The sequence below is a fragment of the Helianthus annuus genome, chromosome 11 (assembly GCF_002127325.2).
Source record: "Helianthus annuus cultivar XRQ/B chromosome 11, HanXRQr2.0-SUNRISE, whole genome shotgun sequence".
Classification (NCBI taxonomy): domain Eukaryota; kingdom Viridiplantae; phylum Streptophyta; class Magnoliopsida; order Asterales; family Asteraceae; genus Helianthus; species Helianthus annuus.
In genome coordinates this window covers 167,906,368-167,931,096 of record NC_035443.2, presented here as the reverse complement: position 1 = coordinate 167,931,096, position 24,729 = coordinate 167,906,368, and the positions used below count along the sequence as shown (strand labels likewise).

Sequence of the window (24,729 nt, the reverse complement as noted above, 5' to 3'; positions counted from 1 at the left end):
TTGAATAAGCTTATTTGATGATGGTTTTTTAGCTTATTTAAAGAAACCTTCTTTGTGTAAGGGCAAATGATATAAATAAGCTATAAGCTAATCCAAACACATTAAAAAGAGCTTATCAAATGATAGAAAATAAGCTATAAGCTAATTTAAAATATAAGCATAAGCCAAAAAATAAAAACTAGGCCAAACACCCCCTTAATCCATAAAGCTGCTTATATACGCAGTTAGTAGGGAGTCATTGATGTGTTTTTGCTTGAAGGATGATTTGTAAAAAGGAATGAATGCATTAGGCGATTTTAGTTCAAGACTGCTAAGTGGACAAAAGAGAAGGCTTCAGCAAATCAAGCTTAACTCCATGAATCCGTAGCCTGACCTTTTTTTGGTGGATCAGAATCTGAAAGTGAACAGATTTAGTAAAGGTTATTACAATACATAAATATAATAAATAGCAAAACTAAATGGCTTTAGATTACATGAATAGAATCCCTCGTATAAAAATGATTTTTGTACTCAGGTACTAAAATAGTCCATGCTTCATAACTGGCTCATCAATACACTGATCGAAATTAGCTCAAGAAACCTTTAGCAAATAAGATCAAACAAGTTTAGTTGACACGTAAAAATTTTTGGGCCAGGTTACAGCGGGTCTGGGCTCAATTAAAAGACTATAAAAACCACTTAATATAAAAATTCTTAACGGCCTGACCTATTGATGAGCTCAATCATATGTTATCTAATATGTTGATCTCAAATAAAAAGAAATTAAGAGCTCACCTACTTCGAATAATTTACTAACAGGTTATTGAAGAAAACCCACACTTGGTATTCTCAAAGCACATGAAGACTATAAAAAAACATTCAATCCATCTATTTAAAATTATCTGGCAATTGCGTAATTGGATCAGAACTAAATCCTAAAAAACATCATTTAAAAACCCTAATCAAACCACTCAATCCATTCTATTAATTAATCAAAGGAGCTAACAACTGAAAATACCTTATAAAAAGCATAACCAGATAGCTGCTAAAATTGATTTACTGAGATGAAACACTTCAAATTGATTCTGAAGCTTAAATCACAATAAGACCAACAAAGGTAAGTCTGCATACATTTAAAAAAAAGGAAATTAGCAAGCACCAAGAACAATATGAGCCCTAAATATGACATCACACTATCACATGATGTGTTAACGAATTTTGGAGGCAATTTTGCGCATTATAAATTGAAATTACGAACTAATATCAAAGTTTATATGCAATGTGATACAACCAATGAACCCTAAATCTATACCTTGGCGGAAACATTTCATTAACGCCTAAAAAAGTGTATGTCGCCGTCACTGGAGTGAGGTTATTGTCAAAGCATCGCGGTAACTCCGCCATCCGACTTTGCCCTTTCACTCTCCGTTGCTTCCCAACTGACTCAAACACGAACATTAAATTTAGATAATCAACACAAAAAAATAAGGATGACAGTTTAGATCAAATAGCGAGATTCACTGACCAATATACATTTACAAGTAAAATCAAATAGTTTGTTCACAGTAAGATAATAGAGATTTGGATTCTAAAACATCATATAATACTAAAATCAAACTATAATCTCAACAAAGAATTAATACAAATCATATAACCAGATCATGAACTTAAAATGACAACCAGTACCAATAAACCACAGCAAACAACGCATCAAACTTACACAACAACAACCATATCAGTCACCGGAGAATTCATCGGAGCTTCACTGGAGTTCTGTAACACCAAAAATAGGTTAACAAAAACTACAAAAATCGATCTAACTATAAAAGAAACATACAATTGAAGCGAGGCTTACCGGAGTCAAACAGAGACCTGTCACAACCGTTTGCGCGCCGCCTCCATCTTGTTACTGTAAGCGTACCCACCAGCTGAACAGCCAAATGAACATTCAAATCTGAAAAGATTAACCTAAAGCTACCTATTGGAGCCCTAATATTCTGACGGAAACCATCACCCCTCACAAATTCAACCGCCACAATCAGACAACAGACCACCTCCTCCTCCCCCTTGCCGCCACCACCACGTCTAGACAACGCCCTGTTGCTACCATCAACTGCCTTATGACTGGCCTTGACGGCACCGTCCTGCCTTTGTGTGAGAATGTAAAGTTCCTAAACTACCCTGATAACTGTTCATTTCATTTGGTTTTTAATTTTACTCATCACAGCCAAGCAAAGAAAGAACCCCAGGATAAAAGTTTAGAACTCATCATAGACAACCGGTCACCGTCACCACAATCGACAGCCGATGTTGAAACCGGAGATGCCAACGTCGCAACCATCCATGTTCGTCTGGAAACCACTGCTCACGGGAAACAACGGCGTCGGTGTGCTCATCGGCAGCAGTTCCGGCGGTCGAGAGGAGGCGAGGTGAAGAGAGGGATCAGCAAACAAACCCTCAAAAGAGGGGGTTAAGCGTACACCAGAAGACACGCGTATTAATGAGGGATAACCATCCAAACCAATAAAAACAAACCTTGGCATGAAGACTGTTCTTTTCATTCGATTTTTAATTTTAACTTGGTATGCATCTACATACAACATTACAACAAAACTTTAGTCAACGAAAGAACAGCATAATGATAGACAATTGTGTGAAAACAAAACCCCATCTAGCAAATAGTTAGTGATTAAAGAAGGGTTTGATACCTATACCATTATAAGAAGACAAGCAATAGATCTGTGGAATCTCAGTAGCCACAATGGGTTAAAGAACCCATTTTGAGAAAGGAAAGAACCCAGGTCTCCGCCGTCGCTCTGTGATGGTGGCTGGCTGTCGTGCCTCTCCGACTCTCTCTCTCAGACTATCCATTTACACACACATATGTGTTTTTTTTTGAAGTTGATCTTTCTGTGGCTTAAGATCTAGAGAGAGGGTTTTTGAATTCTGATTAATTTGAAGATAGAGGTTGGTTGTGGGAAAGAGTGAGTATGAAGGTTAAAGTTTAGTATAACTACTCAGGAGTTTCATCATGTTAGAAGGATCTGCTTAGGAGTTTCATAAATCAGGGAGGATGAAGCGGTGGAGGTGGATGGGAAGAACTGGTATGTGGAGAAAGAGGTGGTGAAAAGAAAAGGATGTGGCAGACCATATTTATATATAAAAATAAAATTGGGAAAGAAGAGGGGGAGTCAAGGTTTCGAACTCATGAGCTGTTGCTTAAATGTTGATGGGCAAACCACTGAAGCAGATAGAGGTTTTGATTTGATTTGTGCAAAACAATACTATATACAAATATAGAAATGGTGGCTGTGATGTCACAACAACTGTTCATTAGCTTTCTTTTTTAATATATATATAATTATATACATATGTAATATGTAGAAACTAGTAGAATTCACCCCCACTTTGTGCGAGGAGTTAAGTCGGTATTGATTATGTTAATTATCATAGAGTCACTCGCTACAGCAATCAAAACAAAGACCCCAAATACCTAAAATAGGCAAACATATATTTGGGATCAAAATATAAATAAGAGAAATAGAAAGAAAGGAAAAATATTTAATTTTAATAATAAGGGCATGTTTGGCTAAGCTTTTTAAACCAACTTATTGGCTTATTGACTTATCAAAAAGCCAATAAGCAGTTTTTAGTGTTTGGCAAATGGAAAAGTGCTTTTTAAAATGACTTTTTTATACAAATGAAAATGAGTTTTTGAAAAGTTAAGAGATTGTGACTTCTTGATCAGCTTATATCTTTTCAAACAACAAATTACCAATATACCCCTTATTTTTTAACATCGAATGCCCCTTTTAGTCATTTTACATCAATAAGCTAAGACAAACACTTTTTAAAAAAACAACTTATTGACTTATTGGCTTTTTTCACCCCATAAGCTAATCCAAACACTTTTTTTAAAAACTCATTTTCAAAAAGTTCTTTTCCCAAAAGTCCTTTTCTCAAAAGTTCTTTTTGACTTAAATAAGCTTAGCCAAACATGCCCTAAGTAGTTAAATAGGCACATAATATTTTTCGTTTGTTTTACAGTATCTAGGCATAAAGCATAACTATGGTTTCACAAATAAATTAACATGGCATGAGAAATATGGTTCAATAAAATGAAAATGCTCCCATGAGTAATCTGGAGAAATTGACAAGGTGAGCAGAGAGCCAGCGAAGCAAGGGCTTGTCTTTGTAGCGGTTCAAGAATAAATAATATTAGTTGCACTGTAGCAACACATGTTAGAATAATAACACTATTCCTAAGCAATACTCTAAATGTTATATAGAATGATACTTAGATATGACTGTAATATTAATAAATTACTCATATAATTTTGCATAGATTCTTAAAGACGTTTATTTAACAATGTTATTTCCTTTTTTTTTTAAATTACAGACCTAAGGGCATGTTTGGCTAAGCTTTGCATTTGCCCTATGAAGAAACACTGGATAAATGGTCGGAATCGAGATATCTAGGGGGTTTGAATCCACATAAAAAGGTAGTTCCCACTCGATTGATTTAGATCTTAACAGACCTTCTTCTCCGGTGATTCTGCAAAAAGAGCACCGTTAGCCTCGCCAAGGGGAGAAGAGGGTTCTCTCCTTGACCCGACTCCGGTGAGAGAATAAGTATTGGTAATGAAGAAGAAGATGTATTTGAGAAGTGTGAGTAACCTGAGTTTCATACCTGAATTGTTCTCATCTTTATAGCCGAGAGTTTTGAGCGGGAAACCCTGTTGGTGAAAGGTTAACGGAAGATGCCAACCCCGTAAGCGGTTACATTTCCTTCCGTTAAGTTTCTTGATCCGACGTGAGTGCACACGGATCGTGATTTAGATCTATGGCTAGGGGCTTGCCACTTGGAAAGTGATCAAGTGGAGGTTTTCTCTACAATTACATGCCATCAGTGTGACAACTGATATGGTGACACGTGTCCTGACGGTTGTAACCGTCTTGGTGGTGCACGATTGAATTATTTCTAGAAGATTACTGCTGTAATCTGGTGTGACACCTTATCGTGTGGAAACAGATGAATAAATCCCAAGTTTGGGCAAATAATATCCAAGTCTGAATATTAAGCGGAATTATTTAGCTCCGGATTCCTATCCTCTGCTTTGTGCAGGAAGGGCGCAAGGTTTTATGATTCCTTTTAGGCGCAGGAGTTGACTGTTATGAGCCTTTTTAACCTTTCTTTTGTGAGACCAGTGCGCGGCCGCGCAAGGTGTCAGGCTGAAAATTAAAGTTGTGGTATGGTCCCAAGCACTTTTTATAAGGTTTTTGGGACCTTACCCCTTCACTCTACAACACGTTCTTGTTCAACACAGCAAACAAACAGCCGCCACTGGAGAATTCACGCCGTTGCATTCAGGCTGCACAGCTCCAACTTCTCCACTGGTTCAACACGAGACGCCGCTGCAATTCCGGCTGCACAGGTCCGACTCCGCCACTGGTTCAACACAGACGCCGCAGATATGTTATTTTTGTTTTCTGCAATTCTGGTTTCTCTTCCGCTCGAACTGAATACTCTTCTTCTTTACATTATTTCCACTACTTTTACAACACTAATATTGACTGACGAGTATGTAATCTAATTATATGTTGAATATGACGATTTGATTGCAAGTTGCAGCTGGATTTAGGCAATTGAGTGAAAAGTGAAAACAATGTGATGATATTAAAAACGGAGTTTTTTTTGCTTAAATTTAACACTAGATTGAGTTTGTAATTTAACTATAAGTTGAATTTGGCGATCTGATTGCAAGTTGTAGTCGGATTTATGCAATTGAGTGAAAAATTTTGCAATGTCAGTGAACATATTGCAGTTTAGTTTGTATACTCTAACCAGTTTTCAAGCTCACTGGGCATCAAATTAGTTCACTGTTTCCACTACATCTAATTAGTTCTTGTTTAATTTGTTATTTGTTTGCACTGCATCAAATTTGTTCAATCTGTTTGTACCATTTATATGAATTTTTTATTTCATACTGATCTGATTTCTAAACATCATACATTTATTTTAAGCTAATTTTATTCATGTTTTAGGACGTGCATTGACTTTATTGGTCATGGAGTGGTATAATAATCGAGCATGGATGTATAAAATGACCAATAGTGATGGATTTACTAATACAGAATACTGTGAAAACTTGAAAAAGTGGTTAGACTTCGTCTATTCTAAAGATTCAGTTGTGGATCGAAGGGTGACTAAGCGTCGTAAGATAGTATATGACATCAGATGTCCTTGTTTAAGATGTCAAAATTTCATCTACTTAGATAGAGAAACTGTTCAATAACACTTGCTTAAAAAGGGTTTCATGCTTGATTACTACACATGGTATGAACATGGTGAAACTTCCACTCGTGAGGTAGGACAATCTTCTACTATGAGGGAAGTTGATGATGACGATGATGGTTGTAGCCGCATGGTGTTGGATAGCATGTGTTCGTTAGCCGATAATTCGACAATAAACTCAAATCTAGATTCAAGATGAGTGGAAATCCCAAATTTACTCTTGTTGGGAGAAGTGCATCAAAGGAAAGTTTCCTGATTTGTTGAAGAGAGCTCGGGAGAAAGCAAAGGCTCTTGCGTGCGAAGAGGGTATAGAAGTTGGAGATGATCTGATACGCATTATTCCGTTTAACCCGTTCATTCTGGATCAATCAAGAGTCTTGGGAGACACTAATTGCAGCTTGGAATACTGATTCGTGGAAGAGAAAGTCTAATCAAAATAGTGACAACAGGGGAAAAGCAGTTGGCGGTAGACATACACTAGGCTCGAAGAGCTATAACACAGTTAGAAAAAACATGGTAAGAAATGTTTTTTTTCATCTTTAACGTACACACACTGTGCAGATTCATATTTCCTGCAAATTCATACATTTAGGGGTGTAAACGAGTCGGGCCGAGCTCGGCTGGTTATGTTTTATGAAGCTCGAGCTCGGCTCGGTTCGAGCCTACTTTTATGAAGCTCGAGCTTGTCTCTAAAAAACATATTTCTCTAAATTGATTTGTAATAAACTAGAACGAATTCGAGTTAGAACCGGTACATCTAAAAATGGTCATTTTAGTTCGAATTACAACGACAAAATCATAAAACTTGACCAAATGAGCATTTATTTGAGCCGGTTTGGCAGTTCCAACGGCAAAAGTATCTATAACTGAACCTTTCCATTGCTTATTAGTTAAGAGATTCTCTTAATCGGTTCAGCAGCTATTTGGAGCGGTTTGACAGCAATAATCGATTATACAAACAAATTAATAAAATAATCGATTAACATCGAACGAGCCGATTTCGAGCTGAAGCTATAAAAAAGTAAGGATAAAAAATTAAACCAATGAAACCTAAAAAGTAAGGATACTGAAACAGTTATTTTAGATCCATTCAATAAAATAGAAATAGGTACTGTAAATTTATACTATCCACTAAGAAGTTGGGATTTCAAATACACCTACAGGTAGGTAAAAATGGCTTAATTGATAGTGTTATACCAAAAAAGACGATATGCTTTAAATTCTATGTATAACCTACTCAGTAGATTGCAGTTCTAAATTTCTAATATCCTTATAAAAGTTAAATTATGAAGTAAAGCAGTTTTACTTGAGCCAAACCAAAAAGCATAATATATTTAGATCTGGGAAACCGATTAATTCACTTACGTGAATAATACGAACTAAGATCTTGATATTTAAGTGAACAAAAAAGTGTATGATGCGCGCATTAAGTGTAGCGATGCGCTAAGACTCCCTGATGCGAGATTGATGCGGCGAAATCGCATCATGCGACACTTCGCATGATGCGCTATGTTGCTTGCAATATGTACTGGGTTGGTTTTTCGACTTGCAAGTAAGATTTTTGCTGTTTTGAAACATCAGGGAGTGATTTAGTTGCAGGTTTCATGGAGTATTTCGTTGAATGTAAGAAATAAAGAAAAAGAGAAGAAAGAGGGTGAGAGACCTAGATCTGTGTTAGAAGTAAATAGATTATAGAATGATGTGTCCCTCTTTAATTGGCTGATAATTAGTGTGTTGCAGTAAGTAAACTTTACTTTTTCTGCAGCAGTGAAACTGTGCACAGCAGTCAAAGAAGTTACTTTTTTTCTTTTTTATTTTCTTTGTTTCCCATCTCATCCTTTTTGCTGATTTTCATTTTGTTTTTTTTTATTTGTTTTCTTTGATTATAAAAAGCTTAATTGTTATATATGAAGTTTGTTTGGTATGTATTTAACTTTTTATGTTTAACTTTAAGTATTCTTTAAAAATGTGTTAGAAGGATGGTTTTATGTTTAAGCATCATCAATTTAAAAATTGTTAAGTACTTAAGTATAATTATTATTTAGTGATTTTTTAATAACAAACGCATCGCATACGTGATGCGCGCGCATCACGCATTGCGCATCACGCATCGGGTTTTGGAGCCAAAACGCATCGGAGCGCATCGCGTATTTTAAAACCAAGCTGCAGAATTAGAACCTGGATGTGAATAATACGAACTGAGATCTTGATATTTAATATGAATACTGCAGAATTCGAACCTGGATGTGAATAATCCGCCCCTGATAACAGCAGCCTGAATAAACAGCCCTTCAGCATTTTGGTCCAAACTATTAACTTTTGCTGGATTTTTAACATCGGCAGCCGCTTTTACCAATATACCCCTACAAACAGGAAGTAAATTCTGCAATAAAACACTTCCCCAGAAACAGGAAGTAAATTCTGCAATAAAACACTTCCCCAGCAAGTTACCAAACAAACCGCCCAATGAAACCAGCAATAAGTTTTACACAACAGCAGCCAAATAACACGAATACGGACCACACTAAGCACCACATTAGTTGTCCCTCTCATGACAGAAGAAAAAGATATTGTTTCTGTTCATTAAATGCTTATTTTGATGTATAGGATAAGAAATTGAAGCGGCGTGCTACATTTGGTGAGTTCTGGTTGCAAACACATGCAAAGAAAGGGTCGAGACCCCTAGATAAATTGGTTGGGAGTAGTAGGTCAATTGAGAATGGTTCGGGAGAAGACGATGAGGTGGAAGACACCATTCAGCAGCAAAATGTGACTTGGGTTGACACGAGGGCGAGTGAAGCTTATGTAAGTCTTATTCTTTTGTAAATATATGTTTTTAGCACTTACTAACATGGTTTTAAAAAACGGCCGAGGCGTACGCCTTGAGGCGGAACGACAAGAAAACGTACTTGATATTAGTTGTAGACTGTTTGTTGAATCATATGCTTAGTATTGAAATTAGAACCTGTTTGCTGCTGTTATGAAATCATATTGCTGCTGACCTGCTGTTAATTAGAATCGGATTAAAATTAAAATCAGTTAATGTGAATCTCTTTGTTGAATCAGATGCTTAGTTCATATTTTAATGTTGTATAGAATCTCTTTGCTGCTGTTAATGGCTCTATTAAGCTGAAATGTTATATAGAATCTGTTTGACTGTTTAATTTGTTTAATGACTGTTATTTAACCCGTTTAAACTGCCGTATTTTTTTATTATAATATATATATATATATATATATATATATATATATATATATATATATATATATATTTTGCTGTTGTTATGAAATCTATATTGCTGCTGACCTGCTGTTAATTAGAATCGGATTAAAATTTAAATCCGTTAATGAGAATCTCTTTGTTGAATCAGATGCTTAGTTAAGATTTTAATGCTTTATAGAATTTGTTTGCTGCTGTTAATGGCTCTATTAAGTTGTAATGTTATATAGAATCTGTTTGACTGTTTAAGTTGTTTAATGACTATTATTTAACCCGTTTAAACTGCTGTATTTTTTATTATAATATATATATGTATATAATTTATATATTTATTTATTAATACCGCCTCGGCCTTATGCCTAGTTTCGCCTCGAGGCTTACGCCTCGTGAGGCGAAGGAAAAACGCCTTGAAACTTGTTTCCGTCCTTTCAAACCTTGCTTACTAATACGATTATAAAATTTAAAGTAGTAATTATTCTATGTTTTTATCGCAGAGCACATATGATAAATATGTTGTTGATAAATATGGAGAGGATACTAGCTTACACCCTGAATTTGATATGGAATTGTGGTCACAAACGGTCGGTGGAAATAAAAAGGGTAGATTGTATGGCATTGGCAACATTGCTGACTCGCATAACGTGATTCCGGGAGCATCGTCAATGCCGATTACCCATAGTTCAAATCCGCAAGAGAGAAGTGACAGTGAAGAGGTTCGTAATACTTTAGTAAAAAAACTACATTTATATGTGATAAAAGACTAATAGTAGGTTATTTAAATGTATCAGCTTATATTGTGTTAAGTTTGTTTGTAATGTGCTATGACATCCCCTATTTAGATGTAATGAACTTCATATAATGTGTCACGTTATAAGGCGTGATAATGGATTTTCATGGGTCATTTTTGCTTTGGATGTTTTAGGTGCAACGTTTGAAGGAAAAAATTGCGGAGTTGGAACAAGATAAGATAGAGAAGCATGCGGTGATGGAGAAAATCGAAGAAAGTGTTAGGTTGTACGCCGAAATGAATGACAGAATTCAATTGCTGTCACAAAACCCGCCACCAACTTAGATATGTTGAACTTTCTTGTATTTCTTTTGGATCTTTATCGTTGCTTTGGGTTAATTTAGGTCTTTATTGTTGCGTTGGGATAACTTGGATCTTTATGATGTTACTTTTGTTATGTTTGAAACTTTGAGTTATTCTATTTGGTTTTGAGTTTTTAATCTTTGGTATAGTTTTTTATGTTTATGGAGATTTGATTATAATGTTTAGTGGCAAAAAGTAGTATACAATTGGAAAATTCAAGACCAAATGTGTAGCTAAATCAGCTTCAAAAACCTTGCAAAACCCATTGCTATACTCATAGAAAAATTGAAACAAAATTTGTAGCTAAATTCGGTAACAAAATGAGTAGCAAAAGATAGCAAATTTCCGTAGCCAATCGCTAGCATATATGTAGCAAATTTCATAGCTAAATTGCAACAAATCCGTGGCAAAAATAGTAGCAAAGTCGTAGCAAATTGTCAGCGCCAAAGCGTAGCTAGCATCCATAGCGAAAACAGCTCCGTAGCTAATAATCCGTAGCCAAGAAATGGTAGCAAAGTTCCGTAACTAAAAAACCGTAGCTAAAATCCATAGCAAAAAGACTCTGTAGCTAATAATCTGTAGCAAAAAATGGTAGCAAAGTTTCGTAGCTAAAAAACCATAGCAAACTTTTTCGTAGCGAATCTGTAGCTAAAATAGCGACGTCACTTTTTGTAGCTAAACCCGTAGCAAATATAATTTTTCGTAGCGAAAGTTCGTAGCAAATAAATTCGCGACGAGACTTGTAGCTACGGACCAAATCCGTAGCAAAATGGGTGTTAGCTACGGATTTGCTACGGATTTGACAGTAGAAAATACCTATTTTTGTAGTAGTGTTCATTGATAATGGTAGTGCATGAATATTTTTTTTACATTCTCTAACACTTTTGCAGGGAAAAAATGCATGTATTACTGGTTTCAGTTGGATACATCAATCCTCTTGGCTCTTGCTTGAGGCGTGTATAGATTTGTCTTGTGGCGTTGGCTTTTTCTATCCTTTTAGAACTAGATGGGTCAAAATAATTGGGTCAATTTTGGATTTAGAAAGTAAAGGGATTGACTTATAGTTAATTGAAGTGACAAAAATTCTCAAGTTTGTGATGATTAATGCTGAGGGTTTCCAGTTTGTTTGAAGTATGTTTCTAACATTAGTTTCAGAATTGATAATTAGTCATTTAAAATCTTAATTCTTCACTTTTATGATTGCTTTTACAATTTTCATATGTACAAGAAATTTAATTTACTAAGAAAGAAGCTATACACAAATGGAGAGAGTAATGGGAGGGTTCACTAGGAAACTTGTCAACTTAATGAAGAAGTTATACCCTAAGCTTCTGGATTTCACTATATGTATTATTAGGGTAAGGATAGTGTAAAAAGGGCCTAAAGTGTAAGAAGTGTATTATAACACTATATATAATACTATATAACACCATATAAACACCGTATAACAATATGTAACACCATATAACACCATATAACACTATGTAACACATATATCATTATATAACAAATATAACACTATAGGTTGTCTGATAGCATGTCTATGATAGATGTATAGTGTTATATTTGTTATATAATGATATATAGTGTTACATAGTGTTATATGGTATTATATGTTGTTACCTATTGTTATACGGTGTTTATATGGTGTTATATAGTATTATATATAGTGTTATAATACACTTCTCACACTTTGAGCACTTTTTACAGGATCCTATACCTGTATTATTAAACTTTTTATTAAATATTTTGGCATTTTAGTTAATATTGTTATGAAATGAGTCATATTTTGATGATTTGCAGATAAAGTGCATGATGGATGGTTGAGAGTATTTGCTCAGCAAGAAGATTTATATGATTTAGTTCTTTGTTTAAGTGTCCGTCAAAAGCTAGATTCTTGGTTTTATTGGTTCCATGTAATTGAATTCAACGATTGATATATCAATGGTTATTCTCAAGTCAATGGTTGGCCAACATCAAAAGTTAGAGCCGTTGCATCCCGAGAAGAAGATGATGTGGAAACGGGAGATGATGTGACAACTCAAACTTTAGACTTATCTTGTAACGTTACGTACAAGTTACGTGCCTATATGATACTTTGAGTTAATGTATGTTATGATGTTATGTGCATTATGTGTGTATGATAAGTTATACAAATGTTTAAGTATTACATAACCCGATCGCACAATACACAAGTTATGATGGATCGCACAAGCCTTTGGATTACACCCTTTTGCATTCGGACCAATAGGGCAGCCCAAGCAAGGGCCGGCCCACTTATCTATTACGTACAACATACACACACACACCTTAGGAAGTCATTCTCTCATTGTTACAATTCTCACAACACACACAAACCCTAGCTTCACACTCTCTCTCTCTACTCGACGGCAACAACACCTTCAACACCGAAGACCTTACCTTGAATCGGATCACCCTCTATCTTACGGTTAGAGTTTTGTTATTATTTTCTTGCTAAACGATTATATAATCCATGCTTAGATCAACCGATTAGGGTTGGATATATGCAGTTCTTGTAAATGGTGTTACATGATGATAAGCTAGAACCGAATTGATGTTATTAGGTTGCTATGTCTTGTTGTCGGATGATTGGTGTGTTGATTTAAGTTCTAAAGGAATGTAATCGGCTATGTGGTGTCGTGTTTGGCTTGCATGTGATGTTAAGAATTAATCATGTAATCGGCTGTGTATTCATGAAATCGGATCGAACAATAGGATTTGATAAGTTGTTGGCCGTGTTGTGACTATGAAACCGGTTAGGGTTCATAGGAAATTCATAATAAAACCTTGTTAGATCGAAATTATGATAATCGAATAATTGGATGTTATGTTGATTGATTGGTGTCTAATATGGAAACTGTTGTATTGATTGGAAAATAATGATTGTAACCGAATTGCTTGAATTACGGAACAATATAACTGTTTGGCATTAATCCGGATTCACAAGTCCAGTCGCACAAGGCATCTTGGTAGCACAAGATGTCCACTCACACAAGGCCCCTTAGTCGCACAAGAGGCCCATTCGTACAAGGGGGATCCATATCGCACAAGTTTACCCAGTCGCACAAAGGGCCTGATTGCACAAATCATATGTTTAGTTGAACTTTTCGGGCCGGGTGATATGTTGGGCTGGGTTAACAGGATCGTACAAGACCACAAGGAATCGCACAAGTGGTGATGTTGGGCCGGGTGTACCATTTGGGCTGGACTAGCTCGATCGCACAACCCAAAACGACCGCACAAGTCTGTCCAAATCGCACAAGACTTGTGTTGTCTCATATGGGCCGGGCAGCCCAACCTTTAATCGCACAAGGTTTAGTTTGGGCCGAGACCTTTATGTTTGACTTTTTATTTGGGCCGTATATGTTGAACTGTTTGTTTATATGTTGGGCCGATTACATTGGGCCAACAATTTAATCGCACATGTATGATTCCATTACACTCTTGACTTTTTACATGCTATGTGTTAACTTGTATGTCTTATACGTGTATTATCTTAGTCAAAACCTGACTCGTATGGTAACCCTGTTAGGACGTGGTTGACCACTGGTAGTACAAGAACCCTCTTCTTTAGTGTATCTGCCGAGCAAACCAAGGTGAGTTCACACAGCCAAGGCATGGGATTCCCGGGTGGGAATTGGGTTGGAATGATGTGATATGGAATGATTACTCGTACTTACGAAATCACTAGACTATAGACCATCGTCCTCAGGATAGTCAGGACACTTACGTAAATCCTGCGTAAACTAGTATCTACCATTGTCTCCCGGGTCGGGAGGACACTTACGTAAATCCTGCGTAACCTAATACCCACCACTGTCTTCCGGGTCGGAAGGACACTTACGTAAATCCTGCGTAAACCCCACACGTACCACTGCCCTCGGGGAAGGGTACTCACGTAAATCCTGCGTGACCTTGTACGTATTCCTGTTCTCGGATTAAGAAGAACACATGGTTGGAAATAGTCTAGTAAGTACCATAATGGGAAGCCCCGTTATAAAGGATAAACGTGAGAATCCCTCACCAATAGAATATACTTGCTTGGGAAGCCTTATTAGATGAACTTACGCATGATTAATACGAACTTACTTTCTGTGAACTCGCTCAACTAGTTGTTGATTACCTGCTGCATGCCTTGCAGGACCGTAGGAACATTATGGAGCTTGCACAGGGAGGAGCAGGTTGTTGTGGGCAAATGGATCGTGATTACCTATTAAACATTTATGACGTTTCAAACATTAATACTTATGATTGGGTTTTACATTAATGCTTCCGCTATACTTAACTATGTTGGTTTTGATGAACACCTTTCGTATTGATGGATATTTATTACTATTTATTACATGTTCAATATGATTGGTGGCTTGATCCTGGTCATGTCACGCCTCCAAGCGGTGGTACTCCGCGAGGTGGATTTTGGGGGTGTGACAGATTGGTATCAGAGCCATTGGTTATAGAGAACTTGGTTTTAATATGGGGAAAACGTTTTTATTAAAACCGGACTATAACCAGAACAGTGCTCTCAACGATCCACAACGACGCTTCGCTCCACGTGCAAGACTCGACATCCTAGGTAATAAGGTTTATGTTTATTGCCTGTATGCTAGAATTATGTAGAACTTTGCTCGCATTACGCTTAGATACACATGATACTATAGCATGAGAACCCCTACGTGCTTGCTCTTTTCTGTCATCGCCCTATTCGCGAACCATTCTTACTTACGCTACTTTTACAATGAAGATCATGTCTGGACGACTTAACATAACTCAAGCCCAGCTAGAGGCTCTCGTTCAAGCTCAAGTTGCTGCGGCAGTTGCAGCTGCTCAAGCAGGTAGTATATCCTGCAGTATAGGCACCCACTAGGATCTTTAGATCCTACATTAACTCTCGTATTTAACTTCGTCCTATTCATACACAATAGGTCAACACGCGCAACAGCCTGTCTGCACTTTCAAGAACTTCATGGACTGTCGTCCAAATTCTTTCAGTGGCACCGAGGGGGCAGTGGGACTCCTCCTTTGGTTCGAGAAGCTAGAGTCAGTATTCGAAATGTGTGAGTGCCCTGAGGCTCGCAAGGTTAAGTATGCCACTGGCACCTTGGAAGGAATAGCACTAACTTGGTGGAACGCCCAAGTTCAGATCTTAGGGTTGGCAGCTTCTAACGCCACACCCTGGAACGATTTTAAGGAACTTATCAAAAGGGAATATTGCACGCGTGAAGATATTCACAAGCTGGAAGACGAGCTGTATAATTTAAAAATGGTTGGGTCAGAGATTGAAGCGTACACTAAACGGTCGAATGAGTTGGCCGTGCTGTGCCCAACTATGGTGGACCCTCCAGTGAAACGTATCGAGATGTATCTCAAAGGGTTGGCACCGGAAATCCAGAGCCATGTCACCTCGGCTAATCTTGACAACATTCAGGCTATTCAGCGCCTCGCTCATCGCATCACCGACCAGGCAGTGGATCAGAATAAGCTGCCTAAGCGTGTCAGCGCTACTGCTACAGTCACTCCTTCAGCTACTCCCGCTACTACTAGTGACAGCAAAAGAAAGTGGGATGGGGATTCTAGTAAGGGTTCAGCATCCGTTCAGTCTCAAGCTCAGCAACAGAAGACTGACCACTACCAGAGTCCTAGCCAGCAATCCTCTGGTGGTCATAGACGGGGAAGATATCAGGGATTTCACCCCAAGTGTCACAACTGCAACAGGCACCATAGTTGCCCATGCAACAAGGGTCGTTGCCAAAGGTGTCTCAAGATGGGGCACGAGGCTAAAGACTGTGGGAGCCCACGTCCTGCAAATCAAAACCAGCAACCTCAACTACCAGCTCCGCAAAACCAGAACCAGCAACAGCAGCCACAGCGTGGAAACCGGGGATGTTTTCAGTGTGGGGCTGAAGGTCACTTCAAGCGTGATTGCCCTCAATTGAACCAGAATCAGAACCGCAACAACAACCAGGGCAACGGGAACAACAATGGGGGAAACAACAACAACGGCAATGAAGCTCGTGGTCGTATGTTCGTGCTGGGTCAAGGCGACGCAAGGAACGATCCCAATGTCGTTATGGGTAAGTTTCTCCTCGACAATATTTATGTTACTGTTTTATTTGATTCGGGTGCGGATACAAGCTATATGTCTGTGAAAATGAGTCAACTGTTAAAACGTGCACCAACACTTTTACCCACCAAACATGTAGTAGAGTTAGCTAACGGTAAAAGTCTAGAAGCCACGCACGTAGTTCAGGGTTGTAATCTTATCCTAGCTGGTCAAGCTTTCTCTATCGATCTCATTCCCATAGTTTTGGGTAGTTTCGACGTTGTGATTGGGATGGATTGGTTATCCCGACACCAGGCAGAAATCTTATGCAGTGAGAAGATAATTCGCATTCCTCGTAACCTCTCGAAGTACAAGGCGACAAGAGTGGTGCAGTGGCTGGCATCATCTCTTTCTTGAAGGCTCAGAAATGCTTACGTAAGGGTCACACAGCCATTTTGGCTCTTGTTTCGGATGCATCGATGAAAGAAAAGAGACTGGAGGATATACCAGTCGTACGTGATTTTCCTCAGGTATTTCCTGAAGACTTACCTGGATTACCGCCTCATCGTCAGGTCGAATTTCAGATCGAGCTCGCTCCAGGAGCAGCACCCATAGCTCGCGCACCATATCGTTTAGCTCCATCAGAATTGGAAGAACTGTCAAAACAGCTGCAAGAGCTCTTGGAAAAGGGCTTCATACGTCCAAGCTCTTCGCCTTGGGGAGCTCCAGTACTTTTCGTGAGAAAGAAAGACGGTACGTTCAGAATGTGCATCGACTACCGTGAACTCAACAAGGTGACGGTGAAGAACCGCTATCCTCTTCCGCGCATCGACGACTTATTCGACCAGTTGCAAGGGTCGAGTTACTATTCCAAGATAGATTTGAGGTCAGGGTACCATCAGCTGAGAGTTCGGGATGAGGACGTCTCCAAGACAGCCTTCAGAACTCGTTACGGTCACTACGAGTTTCTCGTCATGCCATTTGGATTAACGAACGCGCCTGCGGTATTTATGGACCTTATGAACAGGGTGTGCAAACCCTACCTAGACAAGTTCGTCATAGTATTCATCGACGATATTCTGATCTACTCCAAGAGTCAGGAGGAACACGAGCAGCATCTTCGCCTTATTTTGGAACTCCTTCGGAAGGAACAGCTGTACGCCAAGCTTTCTAAATGCGACTTCTGGCTTCGTGAAGTCCACTTCTTAGGCCATGTGGTGAACAGGGATGGGATCCATGTCGATCCATCCAAGGTAGATTCGATCAGAAACTGGCCTGCACCGCGTACACCGACAGAAATACGCCAATTCTTGGGTTTGGCAGGTTATTATCGGCGGTTCATCAAAGACTTCTCCAAGATTGCTCAGCCGCTTACATTACTGACACAGAAGGGTGTCGTTTATCGCTGGGGAGAGCCCCAGGAGACTGCTTTTCAGTACCTAAAGGATAGACTTTGCAGCGCACCTATTCTCTCATTGCCAGAGGGCACGGATGACTTCGTAGTATACTGTGACGCATCAATACAGGGTCTGGGTTGCGTATTGATGCAGCGGGATAAAGTTATTGCCTACGCCTCTCGTCAACTAAAGGTTCATGAACGGAACTACACGACGCACGATTTAGAGCTGGGAGCTGTTGTTTTCGCGCTTAAGATATGGCGACACTACCTGTACGGTACCAAGTGCACGATTTACACCGATCACAGGAGTCTCGAGCATATCTTCAAGCAGAAGGAATTGAATATGAGTCAACGAAGATGGGTCGAGCTGCTTAACGATTACGAATGCGCTATCAAGTACCATCCAGGCAAAGCCAATGTTGTGGCTGACGCACTTAGTCGGAAAGACACCTTACCGAAGCGCGTGCGAGCGCTACAGCTTACCATCCAGTCTAGTCTTCCCTCACAGATACGGAATGCTCAGATAGAAGCACTGAAACCCGAAAACATCAATGCTGAAGCCTTACGCGGCTCAAGGCAACGAATGGAACTAAAGGAAGACGGCGCCTACTATGTAACGGGGCGCATTTGGGTCCCACTTTATGGTGGTCTACGCGAACTTGTGATGGATGAAGCACACAAGTCTCGCTATTCGGTACATCCAGGGTCGGATAAAATGTACCACGATATCAAAACAACATACTGGTGGCCAAGTATGAAAGCTCTCATCGCGACCTACGTCGGCAAGTGCTTGACCTGTGCGAGGGTCAAGGTTGAATATCAGAAACCGGCGGGCCTACTTCAGCAGCCTAGAATACCTCAATGGAAATGGGAAGAAATTTCCATGGATTTCGTTACGGGCTTACCCAGATCTCAGCGTGGGAACGATACCATATGGGTGATCATGGATCGACTCACCAAGTCTGCACACTTCCTAGCGATAAAGGAAACGGATAAGTTCTCCACTCTCGCAGACATCTATCTTAAAGAAGTTGTTTCAAGACACGGGGTGCCCATCTCCATCATTTCGGATCGCGATGCACGATTCACGTCAGAACTATGGCAAGCAATGCATAAATCTTTCGGCTCCCGATTAGACATGAGCACAGCTTATCACCCTCAGACGGATGGGCAGTCTGAGCGAACGATCCAGACTCTTGAAGACATGCTTCGGGCATGTGTTATCGATTTCGGCAACGGCTGGGAAAAGCATCTCCCTTTGGTGGAGTTTTCTTACAACAACAGCTATCACACCAGCATTCAAGCCGCTCCATTCGAGGCATTGTACGGGCGTAAATGTCGGTCACCTCTCTGTTGGGCAGAGGTGGGAGATAGTCAGATTACGGGTCCAGAGATTGTAGTGGACGCCACAGAGAAAATTGCACAAACACGACAACGTATGGCGTCAGCACGCGACCGTCAGAAAGCCTACGCGGATAAGCGTAAAAAGCCTTTGGAATTTCAGGTCGGGGACCGGGTATTGTTGAAAGTTTCACCCTGGAAGGGTGTGGTACGTTTTGGCAAACGGGGTAAACTAAATCCGCGATATGTCGGACCATTTGAGATTATAGAAAGAATAGGCCCAGTAGCCTACAGATTGAACCTACCAGCTGAACTCGGGGCAGTTCACAATGTCTTTCATGTGTCGAACTTAAAGAAGTGCCTGTCAGACGAAACCCTCATCATTCCTTTTAAGGAACTCACTATCGACGAGCGGTTGCAGTTCGTCGAGGAGCCTGTAGAGATCACGGACCGGGATGTGAAGGTCCTCAAACACAAGAGAATCCCTCTTGTTCGAGTTCGTTGGAACTCCCGACGTGGCCCAGAGTACACCTGGGAACGTGAAGATCAGATGACAGAAAAGTACCCCCAGTTATTCGGAACCAATGCAACCACTACTGAGACTGAAGCTACTACTTCGGAATTTCGGGACGAAATTCCAGATCAACGGGGGGAGGATGTGACACCCCAGGAAAATCAGTGAACAATACAGTTTATCTAGCTTCCTCAGTGAGTGCATACAAAATTTCGGGACGAAATTTCCAATTAGTTGGGGATAATGTGACAACTCAAACTTTAGACTTATCTTGTAACGTTACGTACAAGTTACGTGCCTATATGATACTTTGAGTTAATGTATGTTATGATGTTATGTGCATTATGTGTGTATGATAAGTTATACAAATGTTTAAGTATTACATAACCCGATCGCATAATACACAAGTTATGATGGATCGCACAAGCCTTTGGATTACACCCTTTTGCATTCGGACCAATAGGGCAGCCCAAACAAGGGCCGGCCCACTTATCTATTACGTACAACATACACACACACACCTTAGGAAGTCATTCTCTCATTGTTACAATTCTCACAACACACACAAACCCTAGCTTCACACTCTCTCTCTCTACTCGACGGCAACAACACCTTCAACACCGAAGACCTTACCTTGAATCGGATCACCCTCTATCTTACGGTTAGAGTTTTGTTATTATTTTCTTGCTAAACGATTATATAATCCATGCTTAGATCAACCGATTAGGGTTGGATATATGCAGTTCTTGTAAATGGTGTTACATGATGATAAGCTAGAACCGAATTGATGTTATTAGGTTGCTATGTCTTGTTGTCGGATGATTGGTGTGTTGATTTAAGTTCTAAAGGAATGTAATCGGCTATGTGGTGTCGTGTTTGGCTTGCATGTGATGTTAAGAATTAATCATGTAATCGGCTGTGTATTCATGAAATCGGATCGAACAATAGGATTTGATAAGTTGTTGGCCGTGTTGTGACTATGAAACCGGTTAGGGTTCATAGGAAATTCATAATAAAACCTTGTTAGATCGAAATTATGATAATCGAATAATTGGATGTTATGTTGATTGATTGGTGTCTAATATGGAAACTGTTGTATTGATTGGAAAATAATGATTGTAACCGAATTGCTTGAATTACGGAACAATATAACTGTTTGGCATTAATCCGGATTCACAAGTCCAGTCGCACAAGGCATCTTGGTAGCACAAGATGTCCACTCACACAAGGCCCCTTAGTCGCACAAGAGGCCCATTCGTACAAGGGGGATCCATATCGCACAAGTTTACCCAGTCGCACAAAGGGCCTGATTGCACAAATCATATGTTTAGTTGAACTTTTCGGGCCGGGTGATATGTTGGGCTGGGTTAACAGGATCGTACAAGACCACAAGGAATCGCACAAGTGGTGATGTTGGGCCGGGTGTACCATTTGGGCTGGACTAGCTCGATCGCACAACCCAAAACGACCGCACAAGTCTGTCCAAATCGCACAAGACTTGTGTTGTCTCATATGGGCCGGGCAGCCCAACCTTTAATCGCACAAGGTTTAGTTTGGGCCGAGACCTTTATGTTTGACTTTTTATTTGGGCCGTATATGTTGAACTGTTTGTTTATATGTTGGGCCGATTACATTGGGCCAACAATTTAATCGCACATGTATGATTCCATTACACTCTTGACTTTTTACATGCTATGTGTTAACTTGTATGTCTTATACGTGTATTATCTTAGTCAAAACCTGACTCGTATGGTAACCCTGTTAGGACGTGGTTGACCACTGGTAGTACAAGAACCCTCTTCTTTAGTGTATCTGCCGAGCAAACCAAGGTGAGTTCACACAGCCAAGGCATGGGATTCCCGGGTGGGAATTGGGTTGGAATGATGTGATATGGAATGATTACTCGTACTTACGAAATCACTAGACTATAGACCATCGTCCTCAGGATAGTCAGGACACTTACGTAAATCCTGCGTAAACTAGTATCTACCATTGTCTCCCGGGTCGGGAGGACACTTACGTAAATCCTGCGTAACCTAATACCCACCACTGTCTTCCGGGTCGGAAGGACACTTACGTAAATCCTGCGTAAACCCCACACGTACCACTGCCCTCGGGGAAGGGTACTCACGTAAATCCTGCGTGACCTTGTACGTATTCCTGTTCTCGGATTAAGAAGAACACATGGTTGGAAATAGTCTAGTAAGTACCATAATGGGAAGCCCCGTTATAAAGGATAAACGTGAGAATCCCTCACCAATAGAATATACTTGCTTGGGAAGCCTTATTAGATGAACTTACGCATGATTAATACGAACTTACTTTCTGTGAACTCGCTCAACTAGTTGTTGATTATCTGCTGCATGCCTTGCAGGACCGTAGGAACATTATGGAGCTTGCACAGGGAGGAGCAGGTCGTTGTGGGCAAATGGATCGTGATTACCTATTAAACATTTATGACGTTTCAAACATTAATACTTATGATTGGGTTTTACATTAATGCTTCCGCTATACTTAACTATGTTGGTTTTGATGAACACCTTTCGTATTGATGGATATTTATTACTATTTATTACATGTTCAATATGATTGGTGGCTTGATCCTGGTCATGTCACGCCTCCAAGCGGTGGTACTCCGCGAGGTGGATTTTGGGGGTGTGACAGATGAACTGCTTACTCTCGGTTTATGATTACATCATTGAATTTATCCCAATGTCACATAGTTTATAGAACGGAAAAGCCATAGAGATGATGTCTAGCCGACCAAGGTCGGATATTTATATCAACCTTCCAGCGTTAAAGAAGCTCGACGCGTTCCTATTGGTAAGACCAAAACACCCTTTTCCTCTCATCAAGATATGATTCTCTTTAAATTTGTGATTGTTAACAAAATTCAGTTTTTTTCGTTTATTGCAGGAAATATTGGATAGTTTCAAAGAGACAGAATTTTGGTATGTGGAGCAAGGAAGCATGTCGTGGTACATTTACGGGTGAACCAGAAGTAAGCTGAAAAGAATGCAACCATGACAGCTTGGTCATCTTAGAAACTTTGTAAGCAATATCAACATAATGTGTTTTTTGATTGGCTGATTGTTACACATGTTACCAGAATTCGTGATAATAGCACATGTTTATGAAAAACGCAAACAAAAGGACCATACACGAATGAGAACGAAACCCAAATCGGATCGATTTTCTCAATTTAGCGGTTGTTTCCTTCAAGTTAGTGTTTTAAGTGATTCTAGAATATGCACGAAATGAACCTTTTATCTTTTTAGTGGTTCTTCCATCTCTATTAAGATCAATACGGGTCAATCGGACCAGTTAGCTAACAAACGGGTCACCTCTTAAACACTTCTTTTTGTCCAACTATTATTACCAGAATAGTTTTATTGTTTTCTTACAATAATAACTTCAATATTTTAGAAAAAAAAAAGATATGTAGTAGCTAATATGCATTAAAAAATTGGCGACTTTTAACTCATATGACCCATTCTCAATTTAGCTGACCTTTTGCTTTCATTGGACCCGTTTGAGATGAAACACAAACCCATGTATATTCATTTTTCTCTCTAATGTTGATGTATATTTGACGAGAGTACCCTTATGTTGGGCATGATCTATCTGACTCCGGCCCAGCCTGAGTCAGCATTCTACGAATTCATTCCATGCATATTTTTGCAAGCCAAGCTAGAGACCGTGAAAAAGGTTGGCTCTAAATGATGAAATTTCAGTTACCGACTTACCGGGCAATCAAAGTTTGTTTCACTCGACACACCAACTCCAAATTAATAAATGAATAAACTTTATGTTATAGTGTCACTATTATCTTGTTTGTTTATCTGTTTTTTTGTGAATCTTATTCGCAGGATGAGATTGTGAGTGCTTGAGGATGAGTTTGATATCGCTGTGGAATATGAGAGTGCCCATAGCATAGAAAATCGATCAAGATGCAGCCAATCTTTTTGAGACAATCTTATAAAATTATGATTATAACCATGTTGCCGAATATGAGGATACAAAAAATTAAGATCTAAGCTCTACTGGCAAATATTCTTGCTGTAACATAATGTTGTCAAGGTTGTTCTTTTTACCTCCATTTTTTCTTGATTTTTTTGGTTAAATTATGAATTCAATGCAAATGTGGTTGTAAGAATGATCGACTTATTAACTCTTTTTATTCTACTATTTGAATTTTGTATGTACAATTAGTATATTAAATTGGCATATTAGTTGTATTATCAAAGTTGTTAACCGCCTTGAACTCGGTTTCATGTCAATAATGAAAGAAATGGAAATGATATGTGCTGAGAGTAATATTTTTGGGACAAATTGTGTAGGATATATGCATGTAATTGTTTGGTATGAGTTGAATCATAATACTTGGAGTTTTACAGTTTATAGTCGCATCTAGGAAATTTTGTTGCCGAGTGGTAAATCAATTGTCAATAACACAACTCGAACATAGGCGCATAAATTGTAACCCCCTTTCCCGCAACGCGGCAGGGTAAAAATAATATTCGTTTTATTAACGGACCATTTCGGTACTACTATATAAACTCTATATTGATTCAATTATCTTGTGATCTAAGGGAGTGTCTTACGTGGTGGAGGTAGTGTTCCATCCATACAAGCAACCCTTGAGGCATGGGTCAACATGGTTAACGATTTCGAAAAGGGTTCTTTACCAACACGTTTAGGGATATTTTTAAATTTACGGGATTCATGTTGTTCATGGTCATAATAATGCTTAAAAGGCTACAGTCTTTCCTCAAAATGTTGGCCGTGGATTTATTGGTTAGAGTACACATAACCAATGCAAGAAAACAA

General features: G+C 39.1%; 1 long non-coding RNA gene across 4 annotated transcripts; it reads right to left on the bottom strand.

Moving 5' to 3' along the window:
- Positions 1–51: 51 nt before the first annotated feature.
- LOC110891001 lies at positions 52–3,192 on the bottom strand. Of its 4 annotated transcripts, none has more exons than XR_002564940.2 (7): positions 2,688–3,165; positions 1,835–2,569; positions 1,700–1,752; positions 1,292–1,418; positions 998–1,102; positions 474–580; positions 52–394 (listed from the first exon to the last, which is right to left on the bottom strand). It is a non-coding gene; the product is annotated as an uncharacterized LOC110891001 (long non-coding RNA). The 4 variants fall into 4 exon arrangements; XR_002564939.2 differs by having other exon boundaries at positions 474–540; XR_002564938.2 differs by lacking the exon at positions 474–580 and having other exon boundaries at positions 2,694–3,192.
- Between the last annotated feature and the right edge of the window lie 21,537 nt (positions 3,193–24,729).